Consider the following 12,580-nt stretch of genomic DNA (forward strand, 5'->3'; position numbering starts at 1 on the left):
CCTGAGAGACACACAAAAGGCTTTTCTCCCATACCTCCTGTGTGCTGGGTGTGTACTGGGCACTGACTCCCAATCAGATCCAACCCTGCTCTTCTCACCTTCTGCTTCCCCCTTCCTGCCTGGCAAACAGAGACACCCCATCCCTGACTTCCCATGTGGTACAGCAGCAGTGCCTAGGTACTCAGAGAGGACACTCAGAACCACACCATTCATCCCAGACCCCCATGTTCCCCTTCCAGTCCTGCCTGTAGCAAGCCCTGACATCACATCCTGAAGGGAAACATCCCCTGTAGACTCCCTGTTCAGGCCTTTGTTCTGCCTGCTCAGGGCTGGCATGCTGGTGACTGGTGGCTTCTAGACATGTCCAGCTGAGAAGGAGAATACAGTATGACACCAGAGAAGTATTGGAGCTTTTTTTTAAATTTAAAAACACATCCAAATATTTATTTATTTATGTATTTATGTATTTATTTTTTATATATTACTGGAAAATGGGTCTTTAGGAGGTTGGCCTGAGGCCCTCCCTGCACAACTTGTTCCTTAGCACTGTTTGCAGATTACTTCTATCTCTGGACTTTCGGGAAAAGAATAGGGGAAGATAGAAGGGCCTTCAAAGGCACCTTCTGTTCTGAAGGCCAGACCCACTGTGGCTGGGGCCTCTGGCTTTGCTACCTTGCTGGTAAAGCCACATTCAGCCAGAGTTTTCATCTCATCAAGGGGCTGGTCATTCTTGAACAGCAGCTGCTCCTCAGGAGGCCTCTTCAGGATGCCCTCAACTATGTGTTTGAGCTCCAACACTGGGCTGGACTCCTTGGCCTCAGCAAAGATGGTGGTCTTCTTGTGTCGGATCACCAGAAACACATCCATCCCTGTGGCTGCTTCTGGCTTGATGCACAGGACCTAAGCAATGGCAACAATAAGCATTAACTTTTAACTGTTCTGGGGCTGAGTTTCTCTGACCCTGACAGAAAGTGATTGTATCAATTTGATATCAGCACCTGCAGGAGGCCCTTTAGGGTGTTGATAATCTGAACTCATTAGTCTAATGCTGGTCTTTGCCACACCTTGTGCATACTGCAGAAGGCTGAGGCCTTATTGTGAATTATTTCTAGGAAAAAACAAAACAGTTTCTATGAATGCCTTGCCTATAATCCCGGTTCAAATGACCTTGCTTACCACAGTTAAGACATCTGACAGTTTGATTTTTCTTAACACTTTTAGAAATCATTTCTATCAGAAATTATATCTATCAGATTAGCATTATAACTGTGAGATCCAATCGTGAATCCATTCCTGTTTTGGTGCTGGTGGTGCCTTTAAAGGTCTAATCACCCTTTTCCATTCTGAATTAGCATTTTCAAAAGCCAAGGATTCAATTTATATTTTTCTGACTTCTGAATATGATATGATTCTGTTTACAGCTGAAGTCAAACTTTACAAAAAAATCTGGGAAGGCTGCTTTTGGCCCTTGTGTAGTTTTAGTAAATGACACAGACCTTTCTTGGTTCTTCAACCTCATCTCAAGCATTTACAGCTGATAAATGATATAGCATCAAGGTATGAATCATCAAATTCAAGCTGCCTTTGTAACTCAGCACTTGACCTTTCCTAGCAAGTAATCTTGGGAATATTAATGCCTCTAGCCTGATTCTGCTGTTCTGTGGTCCCTAGCTTCCTCTTTCTACCACATTCCCTATTGTAACTGACGACCAGCTTCTAACACTGCTGGTGCCAATCTTACCAGAACAATTCTGTTCTGACTTGCCCATGAATATCTGCTTCACATAGGGTGAATGCAGACCATAGGAAACAATCTATTCCTTAAATCTCCTCCAATCCAAAATGATTGCATTTTATTTTTCATAACTTTGGGGGTGCCTACTGTCTCCTGGTATGTATTGTATACAGTAACTGGATAAAGTAAGGTTGGTTTTCTAATAATCTTGGACAAGCCCATTTCAGTTTCATCATGTGACTGTCTGGCAGCATGGCAGGCTCTTGCCTAAATCCCTGTCTGTGCCTGACTGTTTTTCCTAGGTTTTTCTAAAGCTTATCTAAATTTCTGGGTCTCTGTTCAAGTATTTTCTTATTCTCCTTTAAGTCTAATCTTCCTGCTTTGGCTTGTATCTTACCAATTCACTGTTTTTGAGCAGGTACAGAAAGCCATCCTAGCTATTAAGAATAAAGTATAAAATACCATAATGATAATAACCATGACCTGTTTTGACCCAACTGGAGATAAGTCATTTAGCTTTTTATTTTCTGCTTCTGTTTTCAAGCCATCTCGAGTAGCACTGTGCAGGGTCCTAAAGCCTTCTTTTATGCCACTTCCCACCCATAAGTCTCTCCTTGAGGACTTCCCAGGTGACTTACCAAATCTGATGGCTTCTCAGGTTGTCCTCAGCAGGAGTGATCTCTCAGAATCCCTGGGGCCTTGCCACAAGTTGGAGAGCCAAAATGTTGTTTCAAAACCAAAAATCCCAGCTGTTTGATTTTTACCAATGGAGACTCAGGGGCCAGATGCTGGGGTACCCCAGAAAGCCTGCTAGCTCACAGAGGCAGAGAAAGAACTCAACTGATCTTCCTACTCCACTCACTTCCCAGAAGGCAACAGCTCCTTTGGGTTTCCCATGCTGTCTTAAATACCCTTCCACTCAAAGACCCTCCTTTCTGTTCACTTCGGTTCAATGCCTGTCAGCTGGTTTCTTGCTCTGCCTCTTGACCTAGGGCTGACTTTCTTTAGCTCTCAGAGTAAAGGTGTGTGTTAGTTCCAAGCCACAATGAGAAACAGGGTTTTTCAATTCATAATCTCAGGGTTCACATTGTGATCCTGTGAGATTAAGGCACTTCTACCACCAGCCAGCAGAAACAAGGCATCTGCCCTCCTTACCCCTCATGTCTACTCATCTACTCTGCTCAGCCCCAGTTCCTGAGTATTCATTTATTTTAGCTATTTCCTGTTTCTTAATAAATTAGTCAGGCTGGGGGATGTCTCTCACTGGTGTGGTGCTTGCCTGCTAAAGTTCAAAGCCCCATGTTCACTCTCTAGCATTGCCAAACAAGCAAATGGTGTGGTATGAAAGTCTAGGCATGTATCTTAACATCTTTGCCAGACATACATGTTGCATGCACACACATTCACACATTCCCAGATGAACACACATAACATAAATCTAAAAACACTTGTGTGTGGGGGGTGGTGGGGGGGGGAGCAGGGCAGGAATAATGTTGTTTAATGGAAACTTGTGCTTTGTTTGGAAAGTCAGCTTTGTCCAGTGATGCTCTACTGGGGCACACAGGTGATAAGTGTTTCCCTGAAGCAGACACAGGTGAAAGGATGTTTTGCTGGGGCAGACAGTTATGAGACACTACCACGTGGGTGGAGAGAATCAAACTCGTGTCCTCTAGAAGACCAAAGCATACTTTCACATTTTTAAAAAAATTTTATTTTATTTTTTCAGAATAAGCTTTCTATTAAACGTATCAAAACTACATGGGGTTCAAGGGTTGAACAAGTCCATGGAAACAAGAGGTTTGTGTCACCTTAAGCAGTCTTTCCAAGAACAGTTAAAGAAAGGCAGAGGGGCTGCGGCCAGCGCAGTGCTGGCAGCCGAAGCCCAGAGGTGGCCCACGGATCCCCAAGGCTTCTGAAGGAGGCCTCCTGGTCCTCTCGGCCTTCCCACCCGGGAGCTGTGCAGGGCCAGCCTGGCAGGGGCGGCAGCCCAGGGGCGGCGTCACCGGCGGTAGCGGTAGCGCTTGAAGTGGAACCAGAGCTGGAAGATTCCGTTGGCGAACTGGCAGCGGAAGCCGTGGCGGTGCGAGTACTCCCACTCGCGGCTGACAATCTTGAAGGCGATGTCCTCGTAGGGCGGGCCTGCGTGGAAGCGCAGGATGGCAAAGTCCCGGTTGTCTGCGCAGGCCTCCAGGAAGTACTCTGGCGTGGCACGCTTATGGATGAGGTCGGGGTAGAAGATGTTAAATTTGTAGCCCTGCACGATCTTCGGCGGAGGGTTGTCGAAGTCGTAATGTGTCTGATTGTATTTGTTCCACTCGAAACCCGTGTGCACGCGGTTGAAGAAGCGCGGCTTGCGCGGCCTGTACTTGTCGGCCCACAGGTAGGCGCGGCCGCCCAGTGGCATCTCCACGCTGAACTGCGCCTCGTCCTGCCCCATGCTCTCCCTCGCACGCTGGAAGATGTCCTCAGCACTCTGGCTTGCATCACCTGCAGCCTGATTCTGTTGGCGAGACAGCTGCAGGCGCTGCAGGTCCTCGTGCGGCTCCAGCACATGCGCGTCCAGAGGCAGCTCGTGCGCTGTGAGCAGCGGCGGGCTATAGCGGCCGGCATCATAGTCTGTCAGGCTCTGCTGGGTCAGGTCCTCCTCCATCAGGACTGCCTCGCCATCTGCCTCCACCTCTCCCTCCCCTGGTGCTGTGGCCTCCTCGGGTTCCACGGGGGTGTCCACTGAAGTCCCGGGGCTAGGGGGCCGCTCCGCAGGTTCTGGGCTCTCGGTGGGCTCCGACTTGAGGATGGGGAACAGCGGCTCGCTCTCCACGCCCTGCTCCCGCTTCAGCTTGAACAGCTTCTGTCTAAGAACGTCTTGGTGCCGCTCACGGAGCCTGGCCCTGGCCATGTGTGCACGCAGCTGCTGCAGGAGGCTCTCCCAGTAGCCCATGTCGAGGTTGGGGCCGCCGGCACGGATCTTGCCCTCGATGCCCTGGAAGATGACCTGCAGCTGGTTATAGGTCTTCCCTTTGAACACCGACTGCACATCCGAGCTGACTGAGGCATTGATCCCCTCGCGGTGCTCACCTGGGCCCTTGTCGGGTGCCTCCAGCTTGCGCAGCTTGGCGATCTCATCCTCTGTGATGGTTGTCATGTCCCGCCAGAAGTCCACGTTCTTGCCTTGCTCCAGCTTCATGTACACCTGGATGTCCTCTAGCAGGTCTTCCATGTCTGCCACTGTGAGGCCGTGGAGGAAGGTGTAGGGGTCGTGCATCTCCACCGCCAGGTCGTCCTCCTCTGCACTGATGTACTTGGACAGCAGGTCGATGGGCTTGGCCCGCCCATCTCGGATTCGGATCTTGGAGCGCAGTTTGGCCTGTTGCAAGTGGAAGCTGTCCTCCTGCTCCTCCCAGGTCTTGAAGTGCTCCGCCTCCTTCTCCCTCTGCAGCAGCTCCAGCTCCTGCTCTCGCATGGCTGTCTCCCGTTCCCGCTCTAGCCGCCGCTGTTTCACCTTCTGCAGCTCCAGCCGGTTGTCCTCCTGGATCCTCTTGTTGCGTTTCTTCAGCTCCTTCTCCTCCAGGTGGCTGATGCCCTTCTTCTCCAAGGCCTTCTTCCAGATGAAGGTGCCCAGCAGGTTGTTGTCCCCGAATGGGTTGTCGGTGTTGGTGTAGCCCATGTACTCCTCCCCCCAGCCCATCTTCTCCCGCTTCTTGCGCTCCTTCGCCTCCTTCTTGGCCAGTCGCCGCATCCGCTTCTCCTCAGGTGTCTCGAAGGCCTTGAGCAGCCCCTCTTGCTGCTTCCGCTCCTCACGAAGCCGCAACCGTTCCTGGAGGCTCTGCTGCTGTCTCACAGCCAGGGCAGCTGCTCCAGGACTCCGGGAGCGTCTTGGTGAGTCCGAGGTGGATGCTGTTGACCCAGGGTGTTGCGGCCCGAGCTGCTCTAAGTTGGGCGCCCAAAATGGTGCGAGCTGCTCTATCATTGTTGGACCCGCACTGCCAAAAGCTTTGGGGGCTAAGCTGTTAGAGCCTGCACTGTCCCAGGCTGCTCCGGTCTGTGGGTCCGGGTTCAGCAAGAGAGAGAGAGTGAGGACAAACTTCAAGAATGGAGACCAGACAGAGTGTGATTCAATCCCGTTTATTCTTCAGTCTCTCTTCCTAGTCCAAGTCCCAAGTCTTGAGTTCCTAGTGTCTCCAAGTTCCCAGTTCCAAGTTCTCTTCCAAGCGCCTGCTACCTAATGCCTGATAACCAACTCCAAGCTGTACTCTCTCCAAGTTGTACTGAATTCTTCTGTCTGCCTCTCGGCCTTTTATAGGTCTCACTTCTAAGCCACACCCTTAAGTCACGCCTTTTATAGGTCTCACTTCTAAGCCACACCCTTAAGTCACACCCTTAGTTCTTATCTCTAAATCTGGTCTCTAAGTCATGCCCTTAAGTCACACACCTTTAAGTCTCAGTCACCGGAGGGAAAATCCTGGGTATCTAAAGCAAGATGTTATCAGAGTGTGCTCAGCAGTTGTAGCCTGATGTAATCAAGTCTATTTTCAGGGTATATGGCTCAAGATGGCTGCAAGGATAATAGCCTCCTCCTCTCGGCTCCCCACACCTGAGGACCACGAATGCCTGTGACCCTTCTGGGCTCGGGAGTCCTGTGCCTGCTCCTCACCCGAGTCAGAGTGTGAGGACTTGTCCTGTGAGTGCCATCCGGGTGGCCGAAGGCTCGGCCTCCTAGACTTTTGCGGCTGGTCTCCTTCTGAATCTGACCTGCACCCTTGGCTATGCTGCTTGGGTTCCTGCCGCCTCTCTTGTTCCTGTTGCCTTCAGCTGCTCTGCCCATGGCTTGGGCTCCCGGATCGGATTCAGGCTCCAGCTGCAGCTGAGGCTCTGACTCTGACTCTGCTGCTTCCGACTCCTGTGACTTGCAGACTGTGAGCATGAGTGAGAGTCCCAACCCAGACAGAACTGACTTTCCAAACAAACCAGAAGTTTCTACTCCACTATGTAATTCCTGGCCTCGGGAGAGCTCTTGGGGCTGCTTCCAGGAATTTGGTAAGATTTATATTTGACTAAGGGATTAGACTCAGGCAAGAATTTGACATTGGGTTGGGACAAGGGAGTAGGCTCAAGATAAATTCAGTTGAGGAATATGTGTTCTTTGTATCTTTATCTTGTTCAGACCCTGTATAGTAATCCTGGGACCTTTGCTTATTGCCTTGCTTGTTCCTTTACTACTAGATCTTTGACCTAGAACTGGCCTATATTTTTCATGTACCTAAAATGGTACAAAAGCAGACACTTTTGGGAAAAAATAAACCTGCCTCAGCACTGTTTCAGGTCATGTTATAATGTTGTCTAATTGTCTCTTTTTTTTCTTTAATCCTCACTCCCTCCCTTGAAACCCTGTAGACTGACTGAGCTAGCTTAGTCGGACTATGCTTCAATTTGGTGAAATATTTATTCCTTATTAAAAACAGCAATTAAGCCAGGCAGTGATGGTGTACACATTTAATCCCAGCACTTGGGAGGCAGGGGCAGGCAGATTTTTGAGCTCTAGCCCAGCCTGGTCTACAGAGTGAGTTCCAGGATAGCCAGGGCTATACAGAAACCATGTCTCGAAAAACCAAAACAACAACAACAAAAATAAGAAACCCCAGCAATTAAATTAGTTATGGAAGAATACTGATATTTGGCCTAATGCATGTGCAAATTTTTCGGGCACAATTGATAATCATTTTCCAAAAGACACAAGACACAATTTGCCTTTATGCACGTATTTCCTGTAAATTTCCCCATGCAGCCCATAGAGAATACACTTACTGTATTTACAGATGGCTCCTCTCATGGGAAGGCTGCATATATAATCAGATCACAGGTTTATTGTCTTAAGTTTCCCCCTCCCCCCAACACTCAGCACAAATAATTGAATTACAGACTGTAGATGCTGTTTTTGAAATGTTAAACAATTAAGTTTTTAATTTGTGTACTTACAGCCATGGTTTGCAACTCCTTGCAAGAGTTTGGAAGGGAGAAGGAGGTGCAGCACTTCAAGACATGGGAGGAGCAGGAGGACAGCTTCCACTTGCAACAGGCCAAGCTGTGCTCCAAGATCCGAATCCGCAATGGGCGGGCCAAGCCCATCGACCTGCTGGCCAAGTACATCAGTGCAGAGGAGGACAACCTGGCGGTGGAGATGCACGAGCCCTACACCTTCCTCCACGGCCTCACAGTGGCAGACATGGAAGGCCTGCTAGAGGACATCCAGGTGTACATGAAGCTGGAGCAAGGCAAGAACTTGGACTTCTGGCAGGACATGACAACCATCACAGAGGTTGATGTCTCTGCCTGGCAAACAGAGATGGCAAACCCCATCCCTGACTTCCCATGTGGTACAGCAGCAGTGCCTAGGTACTCAGAGAGCACACTCAGAACCACACCATTCATCCCAGACCCCCATGTTCCCCTTCCAGTCCTGCCTGTAGCCCTGACATCACATCCTGAAGGGAAACATCCCCTGTAGACTCCCTGTTCAGGCCTTTGTTCTGCCTGCTCAGGGCTGGCATGCTGGTGGCTTCTGGACACCTCCAGCTGAGAGCCGGAATGAAATGACACCAGAGCACTGAGGTTTTTGGGTTTTTAAATAAAATTTATTTAAAAAGACATCCAAATCTTTTTTTTTTTTTTTTAGGGGGGTGTGGAGAATGAGTCTGCAGAAGGTGGGCCTGGGGCCCCTCACTGCACAACTTGTTCCTTAGCACTGATTGCAGAATCCTTCTATCTCTCTGGACTTTCGGGAGAATAAGAATAGGGGAAGATAGAGGGGCCTTCAAAGGCATCTTCTGTTCTGAAGGCCAGACCCACTGTGGCTGGGGCCTCTGGCTTTGCTACCTCGCTGGTAAAGCCACATTCAGCCAGAGTTTTCATCTCATCAAGGAGCTGGTCATCCTTGAACAGCAGCTGTTCCTCAGGTGGCCTCTTCAGGATGCCCTCAACTATGTGCTTGAGCTCCAACACTGGGCTGGACTCCTTGGCCTCAGCAAAGATGGTGGTCTCCTTGTGTCGAATCACCAGAAACACATCCATCCCTGTGGCTGCTTCTGGCTTGATGCACAGGACCTAAGCAATGGCAACAATAAGCATTGAGTCTTTTAACTGTTCTGGGGCTGAGTTTCTCTGACCCTGACAGACAGTAGATTGAATTCAATTTGATATCAGCACCTGCAGGAGGCTCTTTAGGGTGTTGATAATCTGAATTCATTAGTCTAATGCTGGTCTTTGCCAGGAGAAGGCTGAGCCCTTCTGAATTATTTCTAGGAAAAAACAAAACAGTTTCTTTTCTTTCTTTCTTTCTTTCTTTCTTTTTTTTTTTTTTTTTTTTTTTTTGGCTTTTTTTCAAGACAGGGTTTCTCTGTGTAGCTCTGGCTGTCCTGGAACTCACTCTGTAGACCAGGCTGGCCTTGAACTCAGAAATCTGCCTGCCTCTGCCTCCCAAGTGCTGGGATTAAAGACGTGCACAACCACTGCAGCACTGTTTCTATGAATGCCTTGCCTATGACTGTTTCAAATGACCTTGCATACCACAGTTAAAACATCTGACAGTAGCCAGGGAGTGGTGGAGCACACCTTTAATCCCAGCACTTGGGATGCAGAGACAGGTGGATTTCTAAATTTGAGGCCAGCCTGGTCTACAGAGTGAGTTCCAGGACAGCCAGGGCTACACAGAGAAACCCTGTCTCAAAAACACAAAACAAAACAAAAAAAGAAACAAACAAACAAAAAAATCTTGACAGTTTGATTTTTCTAAGGACCTTTAGAAATTATATCCATCAGATTAGCATTATAAGTGTGAGATCCAATCTCTAATCCATTACTCTTTTGGTGCTGGTGGTGCCTTTAAAGGTCTAATCACCCTTTTGCATTCTGAAATAGCATTTTCAAAAGCCAAGGAGTCAATTTATATTTCTCCTGACTTCAGAATATGATGCTTCCATTCAGAGCTGACTTAAATGATTCACTTAGTATTCTTAAGTTTTCTGAATATATTATAATTATGTTTACAGCTGAAGTCAAACTTTACAAAAAAATCTGGGAAGGCTGCTTTTGGGCCTTGTGTAGTTTTTGTAAATGACTCAGACCTTTCTTGGTTCTTCAACCTCATCTCAAGCATGTACAGCTGATAAATGATATAGCATCAAAGTATGAATCGTATAATTCAAGCTGCCTTTGTAACTCAGCATTTGACCTTCCCTAGCAAGTAATCTTGGGAATATTACTGCCTCTAGCCTGATTTCTGTTGTTCCATGGCCCCTAGCTTCCTTCCTCTTTCTACCACATTCCCCATTGTAACTGAAGACCAGCTTCCAACATTGCTGGTGCCAATCTTACCAGAACAATTCTGTTGTGACTTGCCCATGAATATCTGCTTCACAAAGGGTGAATGCAGACCATAGGAAACAATCTATTCCTTAAATCTCCTCCTAATCCATAGGATTCCATTTTGTTTGTTTTATAACCTTGGGGGTGCCTACTCTCTCCTGGTATGTCTTGTATATAGTAACTGGATTAAGTAAGGTTGGTTTTCTGATAACCTTGGACCAGCCCATTTCAGTTTCATCCTGTGACTGGCTGGCTGGCAGCATGGCAGGCTCTTGCCTAAATTCCTGTCTCTGTCTGACTGTTCTACCTAGGTCTTTCTAATGCTTGTCTAAACTTCTGGGTCTGTGTCCAAGTATTTTTCTTATTCTCCTTTAAGTCTAATCTTCCTGCTTTGGCTTGTATCTTACCAATTCACTGTTTTTGAGCAGGTACAGAAAGCCATCCTAGCTATTAAGAATAAAGTATAAAATACCATAATGATAATAACCATGACCTGTTTTGACCCAACTGGAGATAAGTCATTTAGCTCTTCATTTTCTGCTTCTGTTTTCAAGCCATCTCGAGTAGCACTGTGCAGGGTCCTAAAGCCTTCTTTTATGCCACTTCCCACCTATAAGTCTCTCCTTGAGGACTTCCCAGGTGACTTACCAAATCTGATGGCTTCTCAGGTTGTCCTCAGCAGGAGTGATCTCTCAGAATCCCTGGGGCCTTGCCACAAGTTGGAGAGCCAAAATGTTGTTTCAAAACCAAAAACCCCAGCTGTTTGATTTTTACCAATGAAGACTCAGGGGCCAGATGCTGGGGTACCCCAGAAAGCCTGCTAGCTCACAGAGGCAGAGAAAGAACTCAACTGATCTTCCTACTCCACTCTTCTGTTCCCAGAAGGCAACAGCTCCTTTGGGTTTCCCATGCTGTCTTAAATACCCTTCCACTCAAAGACCCTCCTTTCTGTTCACTCCTGTTCACTCCCTGTCAGCTGGTTTCTTCCTCTGCCTCTTGACCTAGGGCTGACTTTCTTTAGCTCTCAGATTAAAGGTGTGTGTTAGATCCCACCCAATGAGAAACAGGGTTTTTTTTTTTTTTTTTTAATAGATTTATTTTTTCTATTTATAGGATTACAGGGAGCCTCAGATACATACTAGAATAGTAAATTGGACTCCATTACAGATGGGTGTGAGCCACCATGTGGTCGCTAAGAATTGAACTCAGGACCTCTGAAAGAGCAGTCAGTGTTCTTAACTGCTGAGCCATCTTTTCCAGCCCAGGAAACAGGGTTTTTCAGTTCACAATCTCAGGGTTCACAATGTCATCAAATATACCATGAGATCAAGGCACTTCTACCTCCAGCCAGCAGAAACCAGGCATCTGCCCTCCTTATCTCTTATATGGGTGCATACTCTTGTCCTCCCTTCATCCTTGGTTCCTGAGCATTCACTTTGCCTGTAGCTATTTCCTGTTTCTTGATAAAGTAGCCAGGCTGGGACAGGTCTGTCAGTGTCAGTGATGTGCCCGGTATGTTCAAGGCCCCATGTTGATGTTCTAGCCTTGCCAAACAAGCAAATAGAGTTGCCAAAATCATTGCACAGGAGTCTAGGCATGTATCTTAACACTTATGCCAGACATACATGTGCCAGATATATATGTTGCATGCACATACATTCACATACTGGCAGTTGAACACACATAACATAAATCTAAAACCACTTCTTTGTGTGGGGGCAGGGCAGGAATAATGTTGTTTAATGGAAACTTCTGGTTTGTTTGGAAAGTCAGTTATGTCCAATGATGCTCTACTGGGGCACACAGGTGAAAAGATATTTTGGTGAAGCAGACACAAGTGACAGAGTGTTTTGCTGGAGCAGACAGTTCTGAGCCACAACCACATGGGTGCAGAGAATCAAACTCGTGTCCTCTGGAACAGTATTAACACTTGTTCAAAATCCAGATCCTGTCCCAATTCTATCTATTGCCAAGCTAACATCACACTGGCATGTGAATTTTCAAATATGTGTCTGAAAATGTCCAGAGCCAGCCCATTGCATCTCTATGTTCTCTGTCCCACAAAGGCACCTTGTCAAGTCTGGAATATAGGCCAGCAAAGGTTCGGTCAGGAACGTATGTCCAATACAGCTTCCTTGTCACCATTGGTTGGTCAGGGCATGCAGCAATCACATGGTCAGCATCATTCTTTGTCCCAACACTAGATTGTCTCACCAATTGCTCTGGCAGCCAACATCCTCCATCACCATCCTGCAGAAGAAAACAAAACAAACAAACAAACAAAAAACTGAACCCAAACATGCCCTCTTCCTCATATTAATACCTGATTGGGACCATGCCCTATGCCAGTAAGTGGATCTTTCCCTTTCACCTGGGCATAAGTATGCCTTGCTAGTTGTAGGTTGCCATAGACACTCAGCAGATTTCCTAGGCATTCATATTTTTAAATTTTAAACAAAAAGTGCATGATTTAAATAATTTTGTGAT

General features: G+C 47.4%; 2 pseudogenes; both read right to left on the minus strand.

Annotated features, from left to right (window-relative positions):
- Positions 1–3,621: 3,621 nt before the first annotated feature.
- LOC117710246 (splicing factor Cactin pseudogene) lies at positions 3,622–7,714 on the minus strand (annotated as a pseudogene).
- A 777-nt stretch (positions 7,715–8,491) lies between these two features.
- Positions 8,492–8,815, minus strand: LOC117711131 (elongin-B pseudogene; annotated as a pseudogene).
- Between the last annotated feature and the right edge of the window lie 3,765 nt (positions 8,816–12,580).

This window comes from Arvicanthis niloticus, chromosome 6, assembly GCF_011762505.2.
Source record: "Arvicanthis niloticus isolate mArvNil1 chromosome 6, mArvNil1.pat.X, whole genome shotgun sequence".
NCBI classification, from domain to species: Eukaryota; Metazoa; Chordata; class Mammalia; order Rodentia; family Muridae; genus Arvicanthis; species Arvicanthis niloticus.